This window comes from Schistocerca americana, chromosome 2 (genome assembly GCF_021461395.2).
Source record: "Schistocerca americana isolate TAMUIC-IGC-003095 chromosome 2, iqSchAmer2.1, whole genome shotgun sequence".
NCBI classification, from domain to species: domain Eukaryota; kingdom Metazoa; phylum Arthropoda; class Insecta; order Orthoptera; family Acrididae; genus Schistocerca; species Schistocerca americana.
The window spans coordinates 30,837,591-30,851,312 of record NC_060120.1 but is presented as its reverse complement, the minus strand read 5'-3'; the positions used below and the strand labels follow the sequence as shown (position 1 = coordinate 30,851,312).

The window sequence follows — 13,722 nt, the reverse complement described above, 5'->3', positions numbered from 1 at the left end:
TGAAAAAACCTGAAATTTCTTGTGGAATATTTTCAAACATTCCCGCTTCGTCTCGTATAGTTTCATTGACTTCCGACAGGTGGCAGCGCTGTACGGGGCTGTTAAAATGGCGTCTGTAACGGATGTGCGTTGCAAACAATGGGCAGTGATCGAGTTTCTTTTGGCGGAAAACCAGGGCATCTCAGATATTCATAGGCGCTTGCAGAATGTCTACGGTGATCTGGCAGTGGACAAAAGCACGGTGAGTCGTTGGGCAAAGCGTGTGTCATCATCTCATCGCCGCAAGGTCAAGCAAGACTGTCTGATCTCCCGCGTGCGGGCCGGCCGTGCACAGCTGTGACTCCTGCAATGGCGGAGCGTGCGAACACACTCGTTCGAGATGATCGACGGATCACCATCAAACAACTCAGTGCTCAACTTGACATCTCTGTTGGTAGTGCTGTCACAATTGTTCACCAGTTGGGATATTCAAAGGTTTGTTCCCGCTGGGTCCCTCGTTGTCTAACCGAACATCATAAAGAGCAAAGGAGAACCATCTGTGCGGAATTGCTTGCTCGTCATGTGGGTGAGGGTGACAATTTCTTGTCAAAGATTGTTACAGACGATGAAACATGGGTTCATCACTTCGAACCTGAAACAAAACGGCAATCAATGGAGTGGCGCCACACCCACTCCCCTACCAAGAAAAAGTTTAAAGCCATACCCTCAGTCGGTAAAGTCATGGTTACAGTCTTCTGGGACGCTGAAGGGGTTATTCTGTTCGATGTCCTTCCCCATGGTCAAACGATCAACTCTGAAGTGTATTGTGCTACTCTTCAGAAATTGAAGAAACGACTTCAGCGTGTTCGTAGGCATAAAAATCTGAACAAACTTCTCCTTCTTCATGACAACGCAAGACCTCACACAAGTCTTCGCACCCGAGAGGAGCTCACAAAACTTCAGTGGACTGTTCTTCCTCATGCACCCTACAGCCCTGATCCCGCACCGTCGGATTTCCATTGTTTGGCCCAATGAAGGACGCAATCCGTGGGAGGCACTACGCGGATGATGAAGAAGTTATTGATGCAGTACGACGTTGGCTCCGACATCGACCAGTGGAATGGTACCGTGCAGGCATACAGGCCCTCATTTCAAGGTGGCATAAGGCCGTAGCATTGAATGGAGATTACGTTGAAAAATAGTGTTGTGTAGCTAAAAGATTGGGGAATAACCTGGTGTATTTCAATGCTGAATAAAACAACCCCTGTTTCAGAAAAAAAGTATTGCATTACTTATTGAACTGCCCTCGTATTTTAGTGCAATACTTTAAAGTAATAGCAACACAGACCAGCTGTGTGACTGGACTGAAGAGTTTCTGCTAAACAGAACACAGCATGTCGTTCTCAGCGGAGAGATATCTTCAGACCTAAAAGAAACTTCGTGCGTACTCCAGGGGAGCGTTATAGATCCATTACTTCTCTCGATAATATTTATAAACGACCTAGTGGATAGCGTCGGCAGTTCGGTGAGGTTTTTCACGGATGATGCAGTTGCAAACAGGGAAGTCGCGGAGCTGGAAAACTGTTGCGAAATGCAGGAAGACCTGCAGAGGATCACGCTTGCTGCGGGGAGCGGCTGCTAAGCATGAACAAATATAACGTATTGCGCAAAAAGACCATTAACTGGTTCATTACACGACTGCAGAACAATCACTGGAAGCGGTCACATCGAGAAATAACTGCGAGAAAGCGTAGAAAGCGACATAAAACTAATCACTATCAAGGCAGATTCCGGACAGATTCATTTGAAGAGTCTTCAGGAAATGTAGTCCACCCACAAAGAACGTAGATTACAAAACCCTCGTTATACCAGTACTTGAATATTGTTTGCCAGTATGCGATCAGTACCAGATAGTATTGCTGGAGGTTCAAATGGTTCAAATGGCTCTGAGCACTATGGGACTCAACATCTGAGGTCATAAATCCCCTAGAACGTAGAACTACTTAAACCTAACTAACCTAAGGGCATCACACACATCCATGCCTGAGGCAGGATTCGAACCTGCGATCGTAGCAGTCACTCGGTTTCGGACAGAAGCGCATAGAACCGCTCGGCCACCGCGGCCGGCATTGCTGGAGGAAATAGAGAAGATCCAAAGAAGATAACCCTATCGCTACTGTTTGATTTAGTAGGCGCAAAAGTTTCACGGAAATGCTCAGCGAAGTCCATAGGCAGACGCTCCAAGAGAGGCATTCCGCATGACGGTATGCTCCCGCAGCAAGTTCCAACGATGTTCGATCCTACGTAAAAAAAAAAAAAAAAAGTTACAATGAAGGTAAAATTACATTCGAGCTCACTCGGACCGTTACCAAGAGTCGTTCTTCCCGCGAATCATGAGTGACTGGAACAGGAAAAGGGGAATTGGCCTTAGTACGCAAAGTACCCTCCGCTACACAGTATGGTGGCTTGCGGAGCATAGCTGTAGATACGTATATGTGTAGAAACCAATGGATGAACTCTGGGTTCAGAATCATTTGGGCCCATTGACTGCACGTATTTCTTAGAGGAGTGTAATTCCTGCTCTACATTTTATTCTTCAAAGTGTGCATTGCGGGAATGGTTGCATCTTGATCAGTTTTCTCACATTTGATCCAAACTTACCTCAAATTATAGTAGGCGAATAAATCTTTGACGAAAATGCTGGATAGCTCAATCTATGTTGAACGATTCAATTTAGCCTCAGACTGATTATTATAAATTTCTTCCAATTAGGATGAAACCTGATGTGAAATTGTTCTCTGTAGATTTTCTCCGTTTTCCGGGCAAAACATCTTGCTTCGTCGTGCAATGAGGTGAAAAAAGAGAAGGCATACGTCCTAATATGCCGGCCGGAGTGGCCGTGCGGTTATAGGCGCTACAGTCTGGAACCGCGTGACCGCTACGGTCGCCGGTTCGAATCCTGCCTCGGGCATGGATGTGTGTGATGTCCTTAGGTTAGTTAGGTTTAAGTAGTTCTAAGTTCTAGGGGACTGATGACCACAGTAATTACGTCCCATAGTGCTCAGAGCCATTTTTCGTCCTAATATCGTGTCGGACCTCTTTTAACCCGGAAAATTGCAGCTTAACATAGAGTATAGATTTAAGTGTCACGAAGACGTTTCTGAAAGTATTTGTATGGAGTGTAGCCATGTATGGAAGTGAAAGATGGACGATAAATAGTTTGGACAAGAAGAGAATAGAAGCTTTCGAAATGTGGTGCTACAGAAGAATGCTGAAGATTAGATGGGTAAATCACATAACTAATGAGGAGGTATTGAATAGAATTGGGGAGGAGTTTGTGGCACAACTTGACAAGAAGAAGGGACCACTTGATAGGACATGTTCTGAGGCATCAAGGGATCACAAATTTAGCATTGGAGGGCAGCGTGGAGGGTAAAAATCGTAGAGGGAGACCAAGAAATGAATACACTAAGCAGATTGAGAAGGATGTAGGCTGCAGTAGGTACTGGGAGATGTAGCAGCTTGCACAGGACAGAGTAGCATGGAGAGCTGCATCAAATCAGTCTCAGGACTGAAGACCACAACAACAACAGTGCAGCAGCACGACGTGGCATGGACTCAACAAATCGTTGGAAGCCCATGCTGAAATATTGAGCCATGCTACCTCTATAGCCGTCCGCAATTGCGGAAGTGTTGCCGGTGCAGGATTTTGTGCACGAACTGACCTCTCGGTTATGTATCATAAATGTTCGATGGGACTCACGTCGGGCGTTCTGGGTGGCCAAACCATTCTCTCGCACTGTCCAGAACGTTCTTCAAAACAATCGCGAACAATTGTGGCCCAGTGTCATGGCGCATTGTCATCCATAAAAGTTCCACCATTGTTTGGGAACATGAAGTCCATGAATGGCTGCAAATGGTATCCAAGTAGCCGAGCATAATCATTTCCAGCCAATGACCGGTTCAGTTGGATCAGAGGACGCAGTACATTCCACGTAAACGCAGCCCACACCATTATGGAGCCACCCACCAAAGCTTGCACAGTGCTTTGTTGACGACTTGGGTACATCGCTTCGTGGGCTCTGCGCCCCACTCGAACGCTACCATCGGCTCTTACCAACTGAAATCGGGATCATCTGATCAGGCCACGGTTTTCCAGTCGTTTAGGGCCGAACCGATATGGTCGGGAGCCCAGGAGAGGCACTGCACACGATGTCGTCCTGTTAGCAAAGGCAGTCGCACCGATCGTCTGCTGCCATAGCCCATTAACGCCACATTTCGCCGCAATGTCCTAACGGATACGTTCGTCATGCGTTCAACATTGAATTCTGCTGTTATTTCACACAGTGTTGCTTCTGTGTTAGCAATGACTCTAAACCCGCTGCTCTCGATTGTTAAGTGAAGGCCGTAGAAAGCTGCATCGTCTGTGGTGAGAAGTAATGCCTGAAATTCGATATTCTCGGCACGGTCTTGACACTGTGGCTCTCGGAATATTGTATTTGATAACGATTTCCGAAACGTAATGTCCCATGCTTCTAGCTCCAATTACCGTTCCGCGTTCAAAGTCTGCTAATTTCCATCGTGTGGCCATTATCTCGTCAGAAATCTTTTCTAATGAATCACTTGATTACAAACGACAGCTCCGCTAGTTCACTGCCCCTTTATACCTTATGTTCGTGATACTACTGCTATACGTATATGTGCACATCGTTATCCCACGACTTTTGTCGCCTCAGTGTACATCAATCGCACATCTCTAATTTCCTGTAAAGAGTAATGTTCTGTTTTCGTACACCAGTCATGGACTGTAGCCAGTGGACGCATCACACCCGGTTGTGTATCATAAAGCGCCACTAACCTCTATACAACACTGGCTGCTTCTTATGAAACGTGCTCAATTTACAAACACTTGCTTCACTAGTATTGCTCATTCAAAGTCTAGTGTGGCCTGAATTACTCGTTTTCGAGTTATTAGACCCTCGTTTCATAGCACTCGTAACACTGGACAGATGAAAGCTTACAGCATGTGTTTTACAGCTAATGATGAACAGCAACTGATGTTGTAGACCACACCTTGTACGGTGGCGTGTTTCTGGTGACACTGTTTATGGAGAATATTGCTTGATTCCTTTGACCGATAGGGAATGAAAATGGAAGCTGCATTTGAATGATAACACCAGTATCGCCCATGCTGACCCATGAAGCGATTGGTAGGGAGGACGTAGCAAGTTATGTGAGATGAGAAGCCATCGCCAGATGTAGAAGTTCGGGTGTGTCCGATGGAAACGTGTGGGGTCCATTTCTGTTCATTTTATATATTATTGACCTTGCGGACAATATTAATAGTAAACACAGACTTTTCACAGATGACACAGTTATCTACAATCAAGTACAGTTTGAAAGAAGCTTCACAAGTGTTCAATCACATGCTTATAAGATTTCAAAGTGGTGCAGAGTTTGGTAACTTGCTTTAAGTGTTCAGAAATGTAAAGCTGCACACCTCACAAAACGATCCCTTAAAAATACTTGAGTGTAACACTTTCTAGGGACACGAGAAGGAATGATCGCATAGGTTCGGTCGTGGGTAAAGCAGGTGGTAGACTTGTGTTTATTGGTGAATAACTGGGAAATGCAATCAGTCTACAAAGGAGATAGCTTACAACTCACTCATGAAACACATCCTAGAACGCTGCTCAATTGTGTGATAACCATGCCGTATAGGACTAAAAGTGGATATCGAAGATATGCACGGAAGGGCTGCACGAACGGTCACACGTTTGTTTGACCTGTAGGTGAATATGAGAACTAAACCGGCGATCTCTTGAAGACATACGTGGAATATCTAATGAAATATTCCCAGGAAACCCACGGGCAAAGTCTCAAAGTGCGGCTTTAAATGATGACCCTAGGAATATATTTCAACACCCCACGTGACTCTACAGTGAGGATAAAATCCGATTAATTACAGCAAGCGCAGTGGCATTTAAACAATCATTCTCCCCGCTCACGAATGCAACGGGAGAAAGCCCTAATAACTGTTACTATTGGACGTACCCTCTGCTATGCAAGTCACAGTGGTTCGGAGGGTATAGGTTTCGACGTACCTCAAACACATTAAGTGTCCAACACCGTGCTTAAACACGAATATGAAAAGTCTTGCATGCCTCATTTGTAGATGAACCTGAAAAAGCTGGAAACCTAGTCCATGGAAGTAAAGAAATATTTCACAAATGACAGATTGCAGTTTTATGTAATTGTATTCGATTGGTGTATAGTTGCAGAGTACTACATTACTCATAACTTTCCTTTTGAAGGCCAAGCGCATGTATTCCTCCTATTGTAGATAAAATTTTGTTGTTGCTGCACATCATGGCGTTGCAGTTTTAATTTCCAACAGTGTACTGGATGTCGCAGGAGGAATGATCAGTATTCATGGTGTGACAGGAAAGATCATTTAAAGCATAAAAGCCTAGCAGACTTGTGCTGTAAACAGCATACGTTAAAACGTGTGAGTACGTTTTGAACTTCGATCCAGTGAAACAAATCTCTTTTTCTGCAAGCTCCTTGCTTCCCATATTTTGAGAGGTCCGAGTATGGACCAAAGAACAAAAATGTCCAGCAAACAAGGGCTGTATAGCGCATACTTTAGGAGCTTTGAGCACTTTTTCGTCTTCGATAATGTGAAACAAATCGGTTCTACTGCAATCTCTTTGCTTTCCACATTCTGCGAGGTAGTAGAACGGAGCAAATAAGAAAAGAATGTCAAGTAAATGTGGGTTCCAAAGTGCACACCTTAAGAGCTACGATCACTCCATCTTGGATACTGTGAAAGAAATATCTTCTAATCCAAGCTATTTGCTTTCCACGTTTTAGGAGGTAGTGGCATGGACCAGAGAAGTAAAGAAATGTCCATTATACACGGGCTGTATGGGGCATATCTTAAGAGCTTTGAGCATTTCATGTCCGATAATGTGAAACAAATCTCTTCCATTGCATTGTTTTCCATCTTCTGAGAGGTCGTACTGTAGATAAAAGAAGATTCACGGTAAATGATTACAGCCAAAACAGCTGCGGTATATCTAAATATACCTTCATCAGAAGTAAAATACACTAAAATTACATTCTGCAATGGAGATTAATAAAACAATTGTGCCAAAGGCGTCGTCAGTAGTTAAAACATCATCTCCATTTCTTTTATTAATCTCCATTGAAGGATGTAATTTTAGTGTATTTTACTTCTGATGAAGGTATATTTAGATATACCGAAACTGTGGTCAAGAATTTTAATAATACCGAAACTGTGGTCAAGAATTTCAATAAATCTTTATCCTGCAACTGTTTTGGCTGTAATCATTTACCGTGAAGAATTTCAACAGTTGCTGTTTCAGCCATGTTTAAAATCTTGAGATAAAAGAAGAATAAAAAGTCTAGTAATCTGGACTCTAAAATGCATACTTTAAGAGCTATTAGCTCTTGTTGATCTTCCTACTGTGAAACACTTCCCTTCTACTGAACAAGCACTCATAAGGTATGCATTTTTGAGCCCAGGTTTACTAGGCTTTTTTGCTTCATACACCTGATTACTGGCCATTCCGAATGGAAAATCCTATATATATTGGCAATTGCAAATCCATTCCAATGCTGTCCTACCTACCATGTACAATATCCAAAATGGATAAGCTTAAACCCGACACTTCCCTATAGTTTACACGGAGCACATAGTGGAGCAGTGGTTAGCACACTGGACTCGCATTCGGGAGGACGACAGTTCAATCCCTAGTCCGGTCATCCTGATTTGGATTTTCTGTGATTTCCCTCGATCACTACAGGCAAATGCCGGGATGGTTCCTTTGAAAGGGCCTTCCTTATGACTTCGTTGTCGACGAGATGTTAAACACTAATCTCCTCTTCCACCGAGCATATACGTTAATGAAATCACGAGCGTACCTGCTTGGCTGTGCCGACGGTCGACAGTCTTGGGACGAGGACCGGCGTGTGCGCTGGTTGTAGGTGAAGGCCGCGGCGCAGGCGCTCCACTCAGACCACTGCCCTGGACGCGACTGGACGACCGCTGAGGCCGCTCCGAGGCGGCTGGCGAGGCTCCCAGCTGCCCCCTCCACTGCCCACCAGCTCTGCCCTCGGGCGCCGCAACAACAAGGACACGGCCTGCCGTACCTGCTGCTCATCCTCTGCTTCTGAGATCGCGCTGACGTCCTTCGCACCTGCGTGTTCCGCGATCGGGTGTAGTATTGAGAACTCCGTTACGATTTGCATTGCTGACCTCGTACGTTTCCCCGATCTTCGTGATTTCCGTTAACTCGCTGCGGTGTTCCAGGTCACACGTCCCGATTTCCTAAGCGGTTTGGCGGCTCGTGGTAAATACCACTCAAGATCGAAGCGTCCAGTGCTAGTCATAAAAGGAGCTTTTGCGTATCCTATTGGATATCTCCACTACAGCACCATAAAACGCGCTGTAAAATACACTGACGGAAGCAGTCGCAACGCCAATGAAATTTCGGGAATACAATTATCTAGGTAACAAATGTACGTGATTAACAAATGGTTCAAATGGCTCTGAGCACTATGGGACTTAACATCTGTGGTCATCAGTCCCCTAGAACTTAAAACTACTTAAACCTAACTAACCTAAGGGCATCACACACATCCATGTCCGAGGCAGGATTCGAACCTGCAACCGTAACGGTCGCGCGGTTCCAGACTGTAGCGCCTCGAACCACTCGGCCACCACGGCCGGCTGTTGAATGCAAGCACGCAGGCGTGCATGCATTGTGTCGTACGTGTGCGGAAGTCAGTTTGTGGGGTTCCATGCTTGTTACATTTGGTTGGTCAATACAGGAATAGTTAATGTTGTTTATGGATGACGCTGGAGTTGTCATACAATTTTGTCCCGAGTGTGGAGATAGATATGGTGATCGAGCAGGGCCGGCCGGGGTGGTCAGGCGGTTCTAGGCGCTATAGTCTGGAGCCGCGCGACCACTAAGGTCGCAGGTTCGAATCCTGCCTCGGACATGGATGTGTGTGATGTCCTTAGGTTAGTTAGGTTTAAGTAGTTCCAAGTTCTAGGGGACTGATGACCTCAGAAGTTAAGTCCCATAGTGCCCAGAGCCATTTGAACCAATTTTGATCGAGCAGGCCTAGGCAACATGTCGACAGTCTGTAGAGTATGTTGGGTTACAGCTGAGGTATGTGGGCGAGCGTTATCCTGTTGGAAAACACCCACCCCTTGGAATACTGTTCGCGAATGTCAGCACAACAAGTCGAATCACCGGACTGTCGGACAAATTTGCAGTCAGAGAGCGTGGGTTAAACACGAGAGTACTCCTGCTATCACCCGAAATCACACCCCAGACCATAAATTTACGTGTAGGTCCAGTGTGTTTAGCAAGCAGGCAGGTAGGTTGAAATCCTCAATTGAGCTCCTTCAGACCAACAAAAGGCTATCTCTGGCACCGAGGCAGAACGAGCTTTCATCAGAAAACATCATAGACCTCCACCGTGCCCTCCAACGTTTCCCGCTTTTCGCCACTGAAGTCGCAAATGGCGTGGGTTTAGGGTCAGTTTAATGCACTCTATACGGCGTCTGGCACGAAGCTGTCCTTGGAGTAACCGATTTATAATCTTTGTGTCACTGTGGTGCCAAAAAATTGCTGATGCAGATGCAGTACGATGCGCCAGAGTACGATGCACTGAATAGGTCAGGAGTCCACTATACGCAGGAGGCGGCTACACGGGCAGTAGGGGCTGTGTGGCGTGGACTGGGCAGTTGTTTAGGTTAGAGGGTCTCGGGAAAACACAGAACGTAGACACAGCAACCTTCAGTATGACAGTTTTAAACTGTCGTGGCTGTGTTAAGAAAGTACCAGAGCTCCACGAGCAAGCCGCCGAAGAGCGTCAACTCAGAGACTTGCACCAGCCGACCGGTCTACGTGACAGGAGGTCCTAGCCATAAAACATTTCATTTCACACACTCCATTAAAAATCACGTCCCGTCTTTTGTAATGTTCAGAGGAACCATCATAAATCGCGATGACTTGAGTGTAATTACTATCTTCGAATGAAAGTGGCATTTCTCTTCGTCTTATTTCGTATTTATTAGAGTTGCCGTCTGTACTGTGTTGTAGCAGTTCTTTCTACATATGGTCCCAAGTTTCATTGAGCTATGTTAGTTGGTAGTGATAAGTGCAAAAGTTACTTTTGTCTGTAAGTTTTGCCCAAGAGTGTAAAATATTAGTACTGATACTCAAAATTGCAATGCCATGCAGGTGCTGTGCTGACCTATTTGCTGATGATGAGGACAACACAATACCCAGTGCCTGAGTGGAGGAAATCTCCGACCCAGCCGGGAATCGAACGGTATTCCGTCGCGTTGAATGGGGTGTGTGATCACCACGGACAGCAGCGCGTGCTCTTTAACGTGATCCCATGCTGACCACAAGGTTGGTGAGAGTTCTGATGGTAGGGCCTTCCATTACTCCACCAGCGCCGCCGACCACTGGTGGGTGTATGGTCACTGGTGCTGCAGTACGTTTCCCTACCGCCTCCCACATACTCGATGGGAATTTAGTCGGGAGCACAGTCAGACCAGTACTTTCGCCCAATGTCTGCTAGTCTCAAGAGCACCTGCACCTGCGCTGTTCGACGTGGTGGCACTCTGCGATCCACAAGAATTGTAAGTAGGCTGTTTATGTTTTCGTATTGGCAACGTTACGTAGCGCTCTGTATGAAAATTACTGGCTGTGCTGTAAACAGTCTGTGGCTAGTTTGCATTGTTGTCTGCCATTGTAGTGTTGGGCAGCTGGATGTGAACAGCGCGTAGCGTTGCGCAGTTGGAGGTGAGCCGCCAGCAGTGGTGGATGTGGGGAGAGAAATGGCGGAGTTTTGAAATTTGTAAGACTGGATGTCATGAACTGATATATATATATATATATATATATATATATATATATATATTATGACTTTTGATGACTATTAAGGTAAATACATTGTTTGTTCTCTATTAAAATCTTTCATTTGCTAACTATGCCTATCAGTAGTTAGTGCCTTCCGTAGTTTGAATCTTTTATTTACGTGGCAGTAGTGGCGCTCGCTGTATTGAAATAGTTCGAGGAACCAAGATTTTTGTGAGGTAAGTGATTTGTGAAACGTGTAGGTTAATGTTAGTCAGGGCCATTCTTTTGTTGGGATTTTTGAAAGTCAGATTGCGTTGCGCTAAAAATATTGTGAGTCAGTTTAAGCAAAGTCATGTACAATTGTTCTAAGGGGACGTTTCAGAATGAAATCACAGCCGAGTACACACCTGGGAAGGACCACGTTCAGGAGGAGTATAGTGCGACAGTAATCTCTTTTGGTGACTGTGCGTGATCAAACATTTGAATGTCAATACGGCCATGCAAAATTATGGCCCTCACAGCATAACACCTAGACCACCAAAACGATGATGCCCGACAATGTTCCTGTGTTGATTGTGTTTTCACGTCTCGCCATGTGAGGGTATGCCCAGAATCACTACTCAGACTGTATCTGCTCTCACGGGAGATGAGCTCGCGACCCCATTCCTCGGTGGTCCATATGCGCCTGGCACCACCGCAAGCGCTGCCGCCGATGTGCGAGTGTCGCTGGAACACGACATGCTGGTCTTCAGGCCAAGGGACTACACCTACGCAGTCGTCATACCACTGAGGAGAGTGACATTGCTTGCCCTGCAGTCCAGTGAAAAGCGGTTGCAATTGCACCCTTTGGGTCCATTCTTGCACCATTTAGCGATCGTCTACTGCTTTAGTTCATCATTGACCATGATCGATCACCTCCTCTCCTCCGGCAGTAGTGTATGCACGTTAAACAATTACTGTGAGCAATGCCAAACTGTTTGGGTACATTTGTCACACTTCGTCCTTCATCCACTTTCCCGATTACTTTTTTCCGTGTGAAGTCATCCAAATGTTGCCTCCAGGCCATGTTGTAATGAAGAATACTATCGCAGTGCACCCTAATGCTGACTGACACACACTCTCTCTCTTTCCCTGTTCCTTCAACTGTCTTGCGTTTGGAGATGAACTCCATCTGGCTTTACAATCACGCTGACCTAGCGGAATGTGACATCCAGCTTTCTGTGAATGAAAGACCTCTGGCAACCTAGGCGACGTAGGATTCCAAAACAAGCATCATTGTGTATTACAGTTGCAAACAGCCGACATGGGTCTGGACAAGGTTAGCGTAGATTAACTCCTGAGGCTGGTTTATCAAAACAACAGCAATAGTGCTGTTGCTCTTCGAGAGTATCGACGCAGTAAAGGAATACAGAGGTCCTCTTTACGTACCGGGGTTGAACAACATGATTCGGAAGTTCGCATTGCCTGACGATTTGGGAATTACACCTAGCAGAGGCCGACGGCAAATTGCGCCACGTTGTTTTTGTTGTGGTCTTCTGTTCAGAAACTGGTTTGAAGCAGCTCTCCATGCTACTCTAACATGTCCAAGCTTCTTCATCTCCCAGTACCTACTGCAACCTACATCCTTCTGAATCTGCTTACTGTATTCATCTCTTGGTCTCCCTCTACGATTTTTATCCTCCACGCTGCCCTCAAATACTAAATTGGTGATCCCTTGATGCCTCAGAATATGCCCTACCAACCTATCCCTTCTTCTAGTCAAGTTGTGCCACAAACTCCTCTTCTCCCCATTTCTATTCAATACCTCCTCATTCGTTATGTGATCTACCCATCTAATCTTCAGCATTCTTCTGTAGCACCACATTTCGAAAGCTTCTATTCTCTTCTTGTCCAAACTATTTATCGTCAACGTTTCGCTTCCATACATGGCTACACTCCATACAAATACTTTCAGAAACAACTTCCTGACACTTAAATCTATAATCGATGTTAACAAATTTCTCTTCTTCAGAAACGCTTTCCTTGCCATTGCCAGTCTACATTTTACATCGTCTCTACTTCGACCATCATCAGTTCTTTTGCTCCCAAAATAGCAAAACTCCTTTGCTGCTTTAAGTGTCTCATTTCCTAATCTAATTCCCTCAGCATCACCCGACTTAATTCGACTACATTCCATTATCCTTGTTTTGCTTTTGTCGATGTTCATCTTATATCCTCCTTTCAAGACACTCTCCATTCCGTTTAGCTGCTCTTCCAAGTCCTTTGCTGTCTCTGACAGAATTACAATGTTATCGGCGAACCTCAAAGTTTTTATTTCTTCTCCGTGGATTTTAATACCTACTCCGAAATTTTCTTTTGTTTCCGTAACTGCTTGCTCAATATACAGATTGAATAACATCGGGGATAGGCTACAACCCTGTCTCACTCCCTTCCCAACCACTGCTTCCCTTTCATGTCCCACGACTCTTATAACTGCCATCTGGTTTCTGTATAAATTATAAGTGGCCTTTCGCTCCCTGTGTTTTACACCAGCCACCTTCAGAATTTGAAATAGAGTATTCCAGTCAACATTGTCAAAAGTTTTCTCTAAGTCTACAAATGCTAGAAACGTAGGTTTGCCTTTCCTAAATCTATTTTCTAAGGTAAGTCGTAGGGTCAGGATGTCTACACTCCATACAAACACTTTCAGAAAAGACTTCCTGACAATTAAATCCATACTCGATGCTAACAAATTTCTCTCCTTCCGAAACGCTTTTCTTTTTTATATCCTCCCTACTTAGACCATCATCTTGTATTCTGATCTCCAGATAAGAATTTGGCTAATAAAGAATAG

General features: G+C 45.1%; 1 protein-coding gene across 1 annotated transcript in view; it reads right to left on the bottom strand.

Annotated features, from left to right (window-relative positions):
* LOC124594682 (leukocyte elastase inhibitor-like) overlaps positions 1-8,040 on the bottom strand; it is a 146,771-nt gene extending 138,731 nt beyond the window's left edge. Inside the window, exon 1 of the mRNA XM_047133048.1 lies at positions 7,927-8,040. The gene's annotated coding sequence lies outside the window, so the exon portion shown is untranslated. The remainder of the gene's footprint in view (positions 1-7,926) is intronic.
* Between the last annotated feature and the right edge of the window lie 5,682 nt (positions 8,041-13,722).